Below are 15,856 nucleotides of genomic sequence, written 5' to 3'. Positions count from 1 at the left end.
CTAACATGGTCAAACAAACTTTGACAAATTTCTCAACAATTTTTGAAATCAGAAACTATTTAAAAACAATTAAAAACAATGAAAAATAACACAATATGAATTAAAATCTCAAATAAATCTCAAATCAAATAAGAAATTGATGAGACTATTTTTCATTGATTTATCATGATCCATAGGTGTTAGGAAAATATTTTTGGATTTTTCAAATATCATAAAGTAATTAAAAATGAATTAAAACTATTAAAAATCAAATAATTCACAAAAAATATTAAATGAAGTCACAAAAATAATTAAAAATCAAAATATGAAACTAGATTTTTCAAGAAATTTTTTGGCATTGGTCTCATATTTTTGTGACTTCAAATAAAATATTTATGAATTTTTGAAAATAAAAGGAATTAACTTAAATTAAAAGAAAATAGGCAAAATAGAAAAAATGTGCAACCATCAGATCATTTCATTAATTGATGTGGCAAGGGATCAACAACTCAGAGGCGCGGATGCAAGGTAGACCTAAGTCAAACGCGCATCACGTGGCATTAAAACAAGTAATCACAATGGATGACCACGATTATAACGTTTAGACACGATCCAAGGGCTGAGACTCAAACACGTGGGGATGGTGGTGGAAACCACCATCTTCTCCGGTGATCTAACCATTTTCGGCCACCACGCGCAGGAAAATAAATTGTAATGAAAATGAAATGTAAGGACATCAAAATGAAGCTTAGGTGATGTACATCACCATTGTAACCATAAATCATCCTTACTCTTCCTATTTAGAGAGAAGTGTGAGCTTGAAGATCATGGTGTGTCAACTGGAATGACACGATTTGAACAATTAAGACCACCACTGGCCTGCCTCAAGTGAGAGGACTTCAGAAAACCTCATAAACCAAAGAAAATCACATTGTATTGCAAGATCTAGATCAAAAAAGTTTGAGATTCTACCTCTGAAATGAAGCTTCAAATGCCACGAATTCTCCAAGATCTTGATCTGCTTTTGCTCTGGAAGTGTGATGGTGATGATAGGTTAAGGAATTGAGCTTTGAAAATCAACTAATGATGTTGAATTTCAAGCTTGAAAGAGAAAGAGAAATCTGAAAATTCCTTTAGTGAGGGTTGGGATTTCAATTCAGCAGCAATTCAGGTTTCCACTTGGTTGTGAAATGAAGGAGATTGAGCTCCTATTTATAGCTGAAAAGGGTTACAAGGCATGGTTCCCTCGTGTGCATGGGATTTGAATTCTCCTTGCATGGGCCTGTACAGGTGCATGTAAGGCCCAATGATGGGTGATACACCATGTTGAGGTCAACTGGAAATGAATTGGACGTGCTTAATAAACCACACAAGCTTGCACATCAAGTTATATCTTGAAATGCCAAAATGGACATAAAGAATGAACTCTTCGAAACTCACACATGGAAAGTCCAAAAAAAGTAATGTGAGTAATGGTTGGAAATCCCTTGAAATAAGGAACAAAAGTCATATTGGGAAAAAATTCATTTGGCATTTGGAAATTAGTGAAAACTGACTGTGAAAGTTTGGGCATACAACATGTCTAAGTCACCCTTTGAAAATTTTCATCAAAAGCAAGCCTCTTCAAGCCCTTCTGTTTCAATGATGCAAGCTTCAAATGGAAAAGCCTCCAACATCAAAGTGGTAGATATTTTCAAGATGATCAGTTTAGACTCACATTTTGCATCATTTAGATTTTTCATGAAAATGTTATGGGCATTTGAAGTTGGGCGTTTTTCAAATTCAATGACTTAGGTCTAAAGTGACCTATAATGTTTTGTATTATCACATGTATTTCGTTTAGGATTATGAAATTTTTTCCAACATAACATTTTAAGTAGACATCTTAAGATTTACAATGCATTTGGTCTCACCTCAAAATCATAAATATTAGGGAAGTTAGGTCCTTGGGAAGTTGACCAAAAATTAGGGTTTCAGTCAAAAAGACCTATAATGTTTTGAAATGAATGATGACCTTCAAAGTTTCAAATGGATTTTTAGTGAACATGAAAGTTGTTAATATGGTTCTTAAGAACATTTTTTATCTTGGGGTCATCATCATTTGATAAACACATCACAAGTTGTATCTAATTGATGCTCAGATTAGTCAGATGACTTGACTGGTCAACTTTTCAAGGCCAAACTTCCAATCTTGATGAATGAATGATTGAGGGGCCTCACATAGGATCATATATGCATAAAATAGTGAATGAAAGAACTTCCCTTGATTAAATTTGATCATAGGTTGAGATTGTTTCATGGGCAAGGCATAGTTAAAGCATAGTTGAATTAGGGTTTTCTTGGGAAACAATCCTCAAGCCCTTTGGATTATCTTGATCAAATTGGAAAATTGAGATACTTGGGAGACATATATGATGATTAAGAACTTTGTGGACCACTGTCATGCTTATTCTCATCTTCATCTAGCCACTTCATTGAGCTTAGGAGCCTCCTAGGAGCATTGGAGCACATGATTACTTGAGCTTCAAAACAAAAGAGTTATTGACATATTTTTGTGCTTTTGGTTAGTAATCAAAAAATATGAAAAGCAATAATATACAATACAAGTATGCTTGGTGGTCTCAAACCACTCACACAAGTCCCAAACCTAGGGTTAAGGAGCCAAACATGCTATGATCCTTGAGGCAATGCACTGAGCAAATATATGATGCCATGAGGGATCTTAGGGTCAAAATTAGGGTATTACAAGAAGGAATAGGCAGACTATTGATAAGATAAGCTGCAGTGACAAATGCATGATCCCAATACTTGAGAGGCATATTATAATAAGCAAGCAAGGCTAGACCTGTTTCAACTATATGACGATGTTTTCTTTCAACTATACCATTTTGATGGTGAGTGTAGGGACAAGTAAACTTGTGAATGATGCCCAATTCAGTGAGGTGCTTAGTGAGGGTTTTGAATTCGCCACCACCATCACTTTGAATAGTTTTGATCTTGCAATTAAACTGGAGTTCTACCATAGATTTGAAGTGAAGGAATTGGGTGAGAGTATCAGATTTCAGCCTAAGAGGAAACACCCATACAAATCTAGAGTGTGCATCAACACATGTGAGAAAGTAGGAGTAACTACCTGAGGAAAGAATGGGTGCAGGACCCCATAGATCACACACTACAAGTTTAAATGGGTTATGATAAACTGTAGTGGACAGAGATGAAGGAAGTCTGTGTGATTTGCCAAGACAGCAGGCAGAACATAAATCAAGGGAAGGTTTGTGAGGGATAGGAATATTACAGGCCTTAAGAATTTCTATAAGAACATAATGATGAGGGTGCCCAATTCTTGTATGCCATAGAGCATACTTGCTAGTGGCAATAAGGGAATGGCAGGTCATTGAATGATCTATGTTAGAAGGATTAAAGTGAGAGACATTAACAATAGGATTCAATGTACTGAGAGAATTAGGAATAATTTTATTTATATAAGAGGCAGAATTACAAGAGGGAAACCAGTTGCAAGTGGCAGCTGTATTACAAGAGAAATTAGAGTTTAAGCTAAGTCTATCACAAGAGCTAGGGCTAGAGCTAAAAGACTTGAACTGAGACTTGGACTGAGATGGAGTAGAGGAGGAAGGTGAGGAAGGATTGACAAATATGTAGAGTCCATCATCTCCAACAGTGCCACTAAGAAGAACTTCAGAAGAATCATGCGATTTTACAAGACAAAATTGAGGATGAAACTCAAAGAAAACGTGATTGTCTTGTGCAAATTTACTGACACTCATAAGATTTTTGGTGATATGTGGCACAAGCAAGAGATTGTTTAGGATTAGGGATGAATTGGAATAATTAGACAAAGGAAAATTCATAGAGCCTACAGAATTGATAGACAAACCTTGACCATTTCCCATAAACACCTGTTCTGCACCAGACAAGGAGGAAGCATCAGACACATTTGAAGCATCAGGAGTAACATGATGAGACACACCTGAATCAAGGTACCACCACTGATTATTAAAGCTAGGGTCAGATCCTGCTAGAAAAGCTTGTGGTTGTTGCTGCCTGGGTGGTGTTGGCCATGGAGTGGGAGGATATCCAAAGGATGGATGAAATGAGGGACGTGGAGCCAGTGTGTAAGGATTGAAGGGAGCTCGTGGAGCTGAGTAAGCAGGTTCTCCAGAGTAAGTGTAACGGTGATAGAACACAGAGGCATCATGTCCAGGTTTATGGCAAATCTGACAAGGAACCTTTCCAAAACGACCACCACCGCGACCATAACGACCACCACCGCGACCATGTCTACCGCCACGAGAACCAGTGCCATGAGTGTCGGTATTAGCAATTACATGGCTGGTACCAGTGGGAAATTCAGAGGTGGAATTAGAACCATAATATTCAGTCGAGTGCGACATTGAAGATGGTGGAGCTTGAGCCATATTAACAGATATTGGTTTAGTGATCACAACCTTGCGATTCTTCTCAAGTTGCGATTCATGCGCAAGGAGACTGGACTCAAGTTCATCAAGAGAACACAAATCGTCTTTACTGTTGATCGCAGCAACAATAGGATCGTAGTCCTCAGGAAGAGCATCAAGAACTACCTCAATAAGATTACGGAGAGGAACTGGATCTCCGATGGACACCAACGCTTCGCTGATGTCACGAACATGAACAACAAAGTCAGTGATGGAGCGCGAACCTTTTCTCAGATTGCGAAGATCAGATCGCAGCTGTCGCGCTTTGGTGGTAAGTAGAGTATTGAAGTAGCGGTGAATCTCCGACCAAACTTGCCATGAGTAGGTGCAGTCGATGAGTTTGGGAAGAAGAGAGTCGGAAATAGTGGAGAGCAACCAGGTGCAAATAAGCGCATCCTGCTGTTCCCAATCAAGATAGTCAGGATTAAGACCGCCGGTGACTGGATCGGCACCGGGAAGAAGACGTGGTGGAACGCACGGTACCGTAACAAACCGTTGAAGACGATGACCACGAATCACGCCTTCGATCTGCTGTTTCCACTGTTTAAAGTTTTTCTCATCTAATTTGAAGGAGATGAGATGTGAAAGTTTCACATGAGATGAAGGGAAAGCACCGTCAGTGCTGAACGGTGACGCCATGGAAACGTTGAGATCGAGAAAGAAAAAAAGCTCAAGATACCATGTTAATAGGATAAGCAAGGAGAAAAGAAGAAATTTTGTTATAATATACATGTATAACTTGTAAAATAACATTCTAATCTTCTAGATATAATCAATTTTGTATTATTGAAATCATATTTACCATAAACACATTTGTCTTTTCTTAACTTTTTTCCGCATTTTCTTAAGTCCATCCTCTAATTCTTGATTTTCAAACAAATAAATTTTTGATATTTTTAGGTTTTTGATATTTTTAGGTTTGGGAATATTTTGCCTATACAACGCACACAAAGAAGAGAATCTTACAATCAATCTTTGGCCTTTTTTTTCTAATATCAGTTCATTTTGATGCATTTTTTTCTACTATTGTACTTAGGCAAATTTATAGTTTATTCTATTATTTTTACTATTTTAGTGCGTTTTTATATTTAAGTTTATTATTGATTTTATTTTATTTTTTGTATTTTATTTTCAGCATAAATAGTTATTTGATATCTTGTCACTATACAGATCATAACTTGAACTACGAGAATCGGATTGACACATTCTAATAGGCGTTGAAAAGTTGAGAGATTAACCTAAAAGTTTTATGTTGAAGTCAGAAGCTCATTCGGAGTTAAGAAGGGTCAAATAATTCGTTTTAGTTCCAGGCATAAAAAAATACTTAGTTTTTTGACCGGTTTTGTATTTTTTCGGGTCGGTTGCGATAAAGCCTGAATTCCCTTGCTTTATTTAAACAACTTGGTAGTTTTAGGTATTCAGGATTCATGAAATAGAGAATAGGGCATACAGATACCATGGAGACCTAATTCTCAAAGAGTTGGTCAGCTGTATTCGAATTGCACTTTGAGGTTTTTATTAATTTCAGTTTAATTTTGTTTTTTTTTTCAATTCTTACTATAAACTCGTTTGCTTAATTCGATTACTTTCGTTTGCTTAATTCAATTATTTCTTATAGGATATAATTGATTAAATTTGATTGTTTGTATGATCCTTAATTATAATCACGTTAGCGTAGCTTTTTCGTTATCGTGTTTGATTAAGTCGCGCCTGCTTAAATCCATTTGCTTAATTCGGAAATTAGGAACGTACATCATATAATACTAATTGCGCTTGCCAATGGGTATTGTAATCGAATGAGATCGAATCCGCTAGGGAATTGAAATTATAAGAATCGATGATAAGCCGGAAATCAATACACTAGATTAACTTATTTATCAATTTTACTTTTATCTTTAATCATCTTCGATTTAAGTTCTGAACCTTAAAATCCCCTTCTTTTCATTTTTTTGGTTACAACATTCAAGAGTCCTTGTGATACGACATTCGAGTGTTGCTTCTGTTTTACTACACTTTTAAACTCGTTTTTGACCCATGTGCGACAGTGAATCAAATTGGCGCCGTTGCCAGGGACTCATGTAGATTTTGACCATTATTATAGTCATAGATGTTGTGTTTCAGCGTTCTTTCCCCAACGTTCTTGCGTTTGTCGCATCACGCGAAAAACCGGCGGGAAAACAAGAACAACAACAGAGCCGCCACCGTGCGTTATTTATCCCAAAAGAGGGAAAGGAAACGCTCAGAGTAAACCTGGAAAAGACATGGTCTCGCGACCAAAGAGAATGGGATCGGGAGTCAGTTATGCGAAGGGAAGGTATTAGCACCCCTACGCATCCGTCGTACTCGACGGGATCCACGCACAATAGAAAGGACAATGGTTGCTAAACACTGCTCAAACACACACACGCACTGGCTGAAAGAGACACAAGAAAACAAACTGAAACTGACTCGGCAGGACATCGTATCCTGGGCCTACTTAGTCTATCAGGCATAGACATCAGAGTCGAAGTAGTTCGGACTGGGGAAACGACACATGCTCGCTAGGGTATCGCACCTTATGCATACGTATCTTCTCGGACGAGAGAAGAATCAGAGCATTCGTAGCTCGGCTGACACGCACACAAACAAACACAGGCAAAGGCAAACATGGAGCCTGAATGCCAATCACTGGACTTACATCAGCATCCGAACCAAAACACACACTGGAACCCAAATGCCACTCGATGGACTTACATCAGCTTCCAAGCACACAACAAGACAAAACAAAGACACGGGCGCCCGGAGAGATCTGCTCATCTCCTGCCTACGTACCTCATCTGGTATGAGGATCAGGGCGACGTAGTTCCCCTACGGAGGGATAAAGGACTAGCCTAACCAGATAACAGAGGGAGACACAACACTAGGGAGACTTCGACTCGAGCCTAGATGTTATCATGCAAAATCATCCCTAAGTTAAGGTTTCTAGCTAACTAGCACAGGGAGCCAGCCTATCCTAGTCATGACTTGCACAGGAAGCAAGCCACACACACACTTAACTTGCACAGGAAGCAAGCCAAGCAAAACCTAACTTGCACAGGAAGCAAGTCTAAACTAACCCTAACTTGCACAGGAAGCAAGTCAAACAAACATACAAGCACAGATAGCACACACTATACACAAGCAAGTGGCTCAAACAAGGGTTAGGTTTTAGTCGAGGGGTCATATCAACCTCAACAAACAAACCTCTGGAACTGGGTGAATGTGCTCTTAACCTTGCCATTGAGGGGCTAAGGTGAAGCAGATGAAAGGTGAGTGAAGATAAGACTTCACAGCTCTTATCCCTGGCCTGGGAGAGCTTAAGACAAGAATGTGTGGGTTCAGAAAGTGGGAACCCTTCTACACATTTAGAACTGACTCAACTGTACAATTGTACAAGATCTTGGGTTTGTATCTGCAATGCATCAACACAGTGGTGTGAGCAAAACAGATGACACACTGAATAGCAGGGGATAGGTTGCATATCCCTTGGGTTCTGCCAATTGCCTCTTCACTTAGGAGGTCTTTGACTCTATGCAAGGACAAAAGTAAACAGTCACAAACATTGCCTCTTAAGGAGGACTTCAGACAGTTGCCTGGCCAAGTAACAGACCAGGTCTTCCAGACTACATGAAGATTAGAAGTATACCTCAATGCAAATTGCTTATACAAGCAAAGCAAAGCAAAAGTTCACAAGGAACTAAGCAACTAAAAGCACCTGAAACAGTCAAGCAGACATTAGTATACAACTTCAAACAAAGCAAGAGGAAACAGAAGTCAACAGTCAGTCAGAAGCAAATGAATGTGCAAGGCACAAGGCTTAAGGCTTGAGAGCCAAGCCACCTACAAAACAAATAGGTTAGTCATGATAAAACAAGCAAACCCAATCAATTTGTATTGGTCTCATTGGTCATTTGTTGGTCAACCTGAAACACAAGCTCAAAAGTGAGTAACAGGACCACTAGGGCAAGCCTAGGGTCAAAAGAGAATGAAAAAAGTCAAAACAGCAAAGGGCAAGCATCCAAAATCATGTTCAAACAATCAAGAAGCAAACCCAATTGGTTTCACATTCATATCAATCACCATCACCATTTCATGAGCAAATTAGGTCAAGACATGGCATTTAGAAGCTCATAGAAGTCAACAGCAAGACTTAACTCGAAAGCAATCTTAAACATTTCCAAAAATCACCAAATAAATCATGACCAATCATAACCCACAGCATGGTAAGCATGTCAAATTTCATCTCATTTGGACAAGTGGAAGGCAGTCAATAAAAATCAGAAAGTCAAAGCAATTTTGAACATGCTTAAGGAAGTCAACCAAACATGCATCAACTTAGAAAAATCATAAATCAGAAATGGTGTATGATAAATGAATGGGACTAAAACCATGGCAAAGATGAGGATGTCTAGTTATCTCATGTAAAATTTCATGTCCATCTAATAAAGTATGAGAATTTCACAAATGAAATGGGAACATGTGTCACACAAAGTCAACATTTGACTAGACAGGAGAGAAAAATCTCAAACAATTAGGAAATGGCATAATTAATTCCAAGAAAAATCACAAGTAAACTAGACATACAAGACTAGGTTCATGCAAAAATTCACATCAATTGGAGGTCAAGAAGTATGGTAAAGAAAATCATCAAGTTGGACAACATTGGTGTGACACAAATTGTCACACCCTAATTCAAAAAATCATAACTCACAAACCAGTAATGATAAATTCACAAACTCTACACCAAAATCACCATGAGTGTGTCTAGTTTAAGCACAAAAAATTTGGGAGTCATTGGATAAAGTATCATCATTTGACAAATGTTTTGGAAAAGTGTACAAAATATGCATACATGTCACAAACCCTCATACAAATTAAAATCCATTGATCACAAAATTCTGGAAAAATTATGATAAAAAAGTAGAGATCATGATGAAGATGATGCAAAAAATCCCATTAAATTTGGATTAAAATTGGAGATGTTATGATTCTTGTAAGTTGGTGATCAAAAATGGAATAAAATGAAAAACAACATGAGTTTAATAGGTCATGTGCCACGACCGGTGGCATTTTTGTAATTCCTTGGACCTTTTAATGAAACGCGGCGTTGCGTTTACAGGCGTGGCGAGATGCTAGTGGTCCATGCTAATCCAACAGAACAAAAACCATGCAGTAACGTACAAACAAAAATCTGGAAAAATGGTTTTTTTAGGGTTTCCAATGAACAGTAAACTCCATCTTCCTCCTTCAATCGTGATTTTTCAAAATGCCCAGAAATCTCAATTGAGCACACACAAATGATCATCAAGCAACACACATCAACATTCCAAACTCCATTTTCATTAAATCAAGTTAAACAAAAAGAAATAAGCAAAAACAAGTTTGAATCATCCACATTCATTTCAACATAACTCAACCATTACTCAACCATTTTTCATGATGTAAAGCTTATTGGAATCAGCACATCAAGACCTACACTAAGCACATCATAGTTTTAAAAAAGGTTGAGGTCGAAAACTCACCTAAGTTGAAGAACAGTCGTGGTACAGTGGTTTTTTGATGTTGTTGATTCGAAACAGATGAAGCAAGGCCCTCCAAATGATGATTGGTGAAGAAAGCTTGGTTCAAAACAACTTGCAATGGCTTAAAACAAACTCTGCCATGGATGATGTCTCTTTAAAACAGCAGTGGAAAAGGAGCTTCTAGGATATGTGGGATAGGGTTGTAACATGACAGAAAAATGATGAAAAAATCTGCTATGTTGTGGTACAAAATCAAGTTCATGGATATGTGGGATAGGGTTGTTGAAAATTGTACTTTTGTCCAAATTTCAAGCAACCTAGGAATGGCAACATATACTGCACAAAAAGGACTTGGTAACATGACCAAAACATGATTTCTGAACTATTTCAAATGGCCAAATGGTTTAAAAATGATTACTTTGAAAAGTCAAAATTTAACTCACTTGAAATTAATTCAAGCAAGTCAAAAAATGCCATTTTGATTGGTGAAGTTTTGGTACATGAAAGTTACATTTTTGGAAAGAGGGGATCAAATGTGACTTGTAGGAAAAAACCCCACCCAAATTGGCCAAATGGTTTGAGAGATATGGCCTTTTGAAGTTCAAGAATTTCTGAAAATGATTTGATCATAACTTGCCAACCATACATGGGAATTGAGTGTTCTTGGACTTTTTGGAAATGGGAGAACAAGATCTTCAACTTTCATGTTGGGCAAATATTCATTTGAAGCTTGTATCATGATGTAAGTTTGAGGATCAAGACTTTCCATTTTTGGTAAGTTTCAGTTACAGGTCCAGTTTCCATTTTTGGAAATTTCTGATCTGGCTTCAAATTCTTCCATGATGGTGTTTGACATGATACATGAGGCCTATTTGGACATGAATGAGACCTCTCAAACCAAATCCAACCATCAAAACCATAAAATCAGTCACAGTTGACCAAGTTTGACTTTTAGGGTTTCTGACTGATTGTGCATGAACTGATGACTTCTGAACATTCAATCCTTGACCAAAACACTTCAAATGGATCCCCAAGTCATGTGAACATGTTAGACCAACCCTGAGGCCTTGGCTCCTTGAGAATTATGCTTGCTTGCTTGACTGACTGATCTCCTGACCAGTTTGACCTAATTTCTTGATTGGCTTGCACTTGAGGCAAATGGGACAATGCAATGCTATGCAGTGGACCATGTTATGCTATGACCTAATATGACAATGTATGTATAATGATAGGTGCAAATTTGAGGTGCTACAGCTGCCCCTATTCAATCAGCTGGGAACCCGAATGGATGAGAGCAACGGCTGTCAGACTTTCAGGGTAAACAGGGATTGAATACCAAGAACCGTAGAAATTTGCACTCTGCCGGATATGATACAAGAAGAACCACGTCATTTACTGATGACGCCTGCAATTGACAACTTCAGAAAGGCGAAACCATTTACCGATGGTTGGAAACTGGTAACTTGATATTTACCGATATCAACTTCAGCAAGACCATTTACCGATGGCTGCTGGGAAACAACTTCTGATGTAAAAGGAAGCAAAACCATTTACCGATGGTGGCTTCAAAGAAACTTGACATTTACCGATATCAACTTCAACTTGACCATTTACCGATGGCTACTGCAACTGGGGATCTGATATTTACCGATATCGAAGAAAACGGGGCCATTTATCCATGGCGTCTCCACTTGGGGAAGAACAAAATCTTTGTGGTGTAATCAGACAAGACGTTTGCCGACGACTTCTGGGGATCTTGATTTTATCAATAAGGAAACAAAGCATGACCAGACATTTACCAATGACTGGGATGAGACTCGACGTTTACCGACATCGAAAGATGATGTTTACCGACATCCAAAAACGACCAGACATTTACCGATGACTGGGGAACATTTTACTAAGGGAAAAAACAAGTATTTGCAACTGGAAACCAGTTAGGACGTTTACAGATGACTCTACTGGGGATTTCTAGCTGGGGATTATCAGACATTTACCGATGACTGCAGAAAAGACTCGATGTTTACCGACATCGAAAGATGATGTTTACCGACATCAAAAAATGACCAGACATTTACCGATGACTGCAGAAAAAGACTCGATGTTTACTGACATCAAAACAATGATGACCATACATTTACCGATGACTGGAGAGAAAACCCGATGTTTACAGACACCGAAACAATGGCGTTTACCGACACCAAAAATGATGACCAGACATTTACTGATGACTGGGGAGAAAACCCGATGTTTACAGACACCGAAACAATGGTGTTTACTGACACCAAAAAAAAAAAATAAAAAAAAATAAAATGATGACCAGACATTTGCTGATGACTGGGGAGAATACCCGATGTCTACAGACACCGAAACAATGGTGTTTACCGACACCAAACAAAGAAACACACGCGGGTGCTGGTATGACACTTACCGGTATCACAAGAACGACTTCTTAGATATGTCAAAGGCAAGGTTGACCACTTGCTGGGAGGTCTCACTGGGGAGAAACAAACTTTCTGTTGCCAACGGGTGAGGACATAAACCTTTGTGGGGATATCAATCCTGAATGCTGTCAAGAGCAACTGTAGCAGACTTGCTGTGCTAATGTTGAATGAAATGATCCGCCTCTGCCGGGGATACGGTCTGATTGGGTTAACACATGAATGCGTATGTTTGAATTTTTCTATGGCGTAATGCTCCATATTGAATGGGAATGCTACGCAATTTGAGGATGCAATGATCACTAAAATGCAAAAATGCAAAATGATGAAAAACTCCGGCTGGGGAGCCAAAACTGATCGGGTACTCCAACTCTGCGGGGAGACTCTGCAGGGAGAGCAACGACTTCTCACTCATGTTGGAGAATAGCACTGCTGCTGGGGAAAGGTAAACTCCGCTGGGGATATCCTTCAGTCCACAGATAGGATAAATGTTGGAGATAAATTTCAATGAACCTGCCTCACTCGGGGAGGAAATCGGCAAATACAGGCCTGTTGGGGATAGGCAATCCTTAGATCTGTTGGGAATAGAAGGCACTATCCACAGACGTCTCCGCAGGGGAACATAGCTCTGATAGCTTCCATACTTGCTTGGGGAAAATATCTGCTGAGGAAACGTCCTCACAGATGCCAACCTGAAAAACAGCACAACAAAATGCCCCCAGGGGATACATGGACAAGATACGCTCAAGTGTCCTCAACATTCAAAATGATTTTCAAATGTTTCATCATCCTGCACATTATTGTGTAGCCTTCATGTTCTTATATGCAATGCTCATCAAAAATTCGGACATTTTTGCAAACAAAACAGTAAAAAATAAAAGCAAAAGAGCCATTTATCTGAATAACGACTTTTATTGATTGAAAATGTGCCTGAAGAGGCAAATACATTGGGAAGCAATTCCTAGAAAGAGGTAATTGCGCACAAAAGGAAAAATCTATCCTAATGGCAACGTGAACACGGCATCCACTATTTCCCAATTCTGTTATAACTCACAGATCATCAGTTTTCCTCCCAACTCCTTGCTTTCTGAGAAGAATGACTGGACGGATCACATCTTTCGAGATGGCAGATGACAAAGCTCGATGAAGTACAGACAACTCAGACTGTAGTCTTCGCTTTAATCCCTCTTTTGGCTGGATCGCCCTTTCGGGTTTTCAATCCACCGGGATACCCATTTTTGCCTAAGCCGCCCTTGCGGGTTTTCGACTTACCGGGTGTACAAATTCTTTTCATTTTATCCCTAATTTTTGCCCGAACCTTTTCTTTCTGTTTTTTTGGTTCGCCGGGATGCCCTTTTTTTGCCTGGACTCTTTTTCTTTTTGTCCAGCGGGTCAATTTATGCGAAGTATTTTTTGACTACATCTGAGTTAACAGGAGACGGAAAATCTTCACCATCCATAGTTGTAAGCATCAAGGCTCCACCGGAGAAGACCTTCTTCACAACATACGGACCTTCATAATTAGGAGTCCACTTGCCCCTGTTATCTGTACCGGGAGGGAGGATCCTCTTCAAAACTAGATCACCGATCTGATAGCTTCGAGGACGCACTTTCTGATCAAAGGCTCGCTTCATCCTTCTCTGATACAACTGTCCATGACATACAGCTGCTAGCCGTCTCTCCTCGATAAGGCTCAACTCGTTAAACCTTGTTCGAATCCACTCGGCTTCGTCCAGCTTGACATCCAATAAAACTCTCAGAGAAGGAATCTCCACTTCAACAGGTAGGACAGCTTCCATACCATACACAAGGGAGTAAGGGGTTGCCCCGGTCGACGTACGTACTGAGGTACGGTACCCATGCAAAGCGAAAGGCAGCATCTCATGCCAATCCTTGTACGTAACGACCATCTTCTGCACAATCTTCTTGATATTCTTGTTCGCCGCTTCTACAGCACCATTCATCTTCGGTCTGTAAGGAGAAGAATTGTGATGTTCAATCTTGAAATCTTTACAAAGCTCTTTCATCATCTTGTTGTTGAGATTCGAACCATTGTCAGTGATGATTCTCTCAGGAACTCCATAACGACAGATGATTTCTTTCTTGATGAACCGGGTAACCACTTGTTTGGTAACGTTAGCATAGGAAGCTGCTTCCACCCATTTGGTGAAATAGTCAATCGCTACCAAAATGAAGCGATGTCCATTCGAAGCAGTAGGCTCAATCTTCCCAATCATATCAATGCCCCACATGGCAAACGGCCAAGGCGAATTCATGACATTCAGAGGGCTTGGTGGTACATGCACCTTATCAGCATAGATTTGACACTTATGGCACTTCCGAGCATACTTGAAACAATCGGATTCCATAGTCATCCAGTAATAACCCGCTCTCAACAATTTCTTAGCCATTGCATGTCCGCCGGCATGAGTACCGAAGGAACCTTCATGAACTTCCTGCATTAACATGTCCGCCTCGGGTCTGTCCACGCATCTGAGCAAGACCATGTCAAAGTTTCTCTTATACAACACATCATCCTGATTCAAATAGAAGCTTCCAGCTAGCCTTCTCAGGGTTTTCTTGTCATTCTTCGACGCACCTTCAGGATACTCCTGAGTCTTGAGGAAGTTCTTGATGTCATAATACCACGGCTTCTCATCAATCACAACAGACTCGGCTGCAAACACATACGCAGGCCTCTCAAGTCGATTCACCGCAACATGTGGCACATGATTCCACCAATGAACTTTGATCATAGACGACAAAGTAGCCAGGCATCAGCCATTTGATTCTCATCCCGGGGGACATGATACAACTTCACCTTCTTGAAGAACGTCAGTATTCTTCTGGTGTAATCTCTATACGGAATCAAATGCGGCTGATTCGTATTCCAATCTCCATTGACTTGATTGACCACTAGAGCGGAATCTCCAAATATATCAAGAGTTTTGATCCTCAGATCAATGGCTTCTTCTATCCCCATGATACAAGCCTCATACTCAGCTTCGTTGTTGGTGACGTCAAACGTCAATCTGGCAGAAAAAGGTATATGAGCACCTTTAGGATTGATCAATACTGCCCCAACACCGTTACCATTCATATTCACAGCCCCATCAAACATCAGTGTCCATTTGTCATCCGGATCCGGTCCTTCCTCGACAAGAGGCTCTTCGCAATCTTTCATCTTAAGATACATGATGTCTTCATCAGGGAATTCAAACATCATAGGCTGATAATCTTCAATCGGTTGCTCGGCGAGGTAGTCTGACAGAATACTACCTTTGATGGCCTTTGTGACGTGTACTGAATATCATATTCTGTTAGAATCATCTGCCAACGAGCAACGCGTCCGGTGAGAGCCGGTTTCTCAAAGATGTACTTCACTGGATCCATCTTAGAAATCAATAGTAGTATGGTTCAA

This window comes from Lathyrus oleraceus, chromosome 2 (genome assembly GCF_024323335.1).
Source record: "Lathyrus oleraceus cultivar Zhongwan6 chromosome 2, CAAS_Psat_ZW6_1.0, whole genome shotgun sequence".
Taxonomy (NCBI): Eukaryota; Viridiplantae; Streptophyta; class Magnoliopsida; order Fabales; family Fabaceae; genus Lathyrus; species Lathyrus oleraceus.
Note: the sequence above shows the minus strand (reverse complement) of the source record.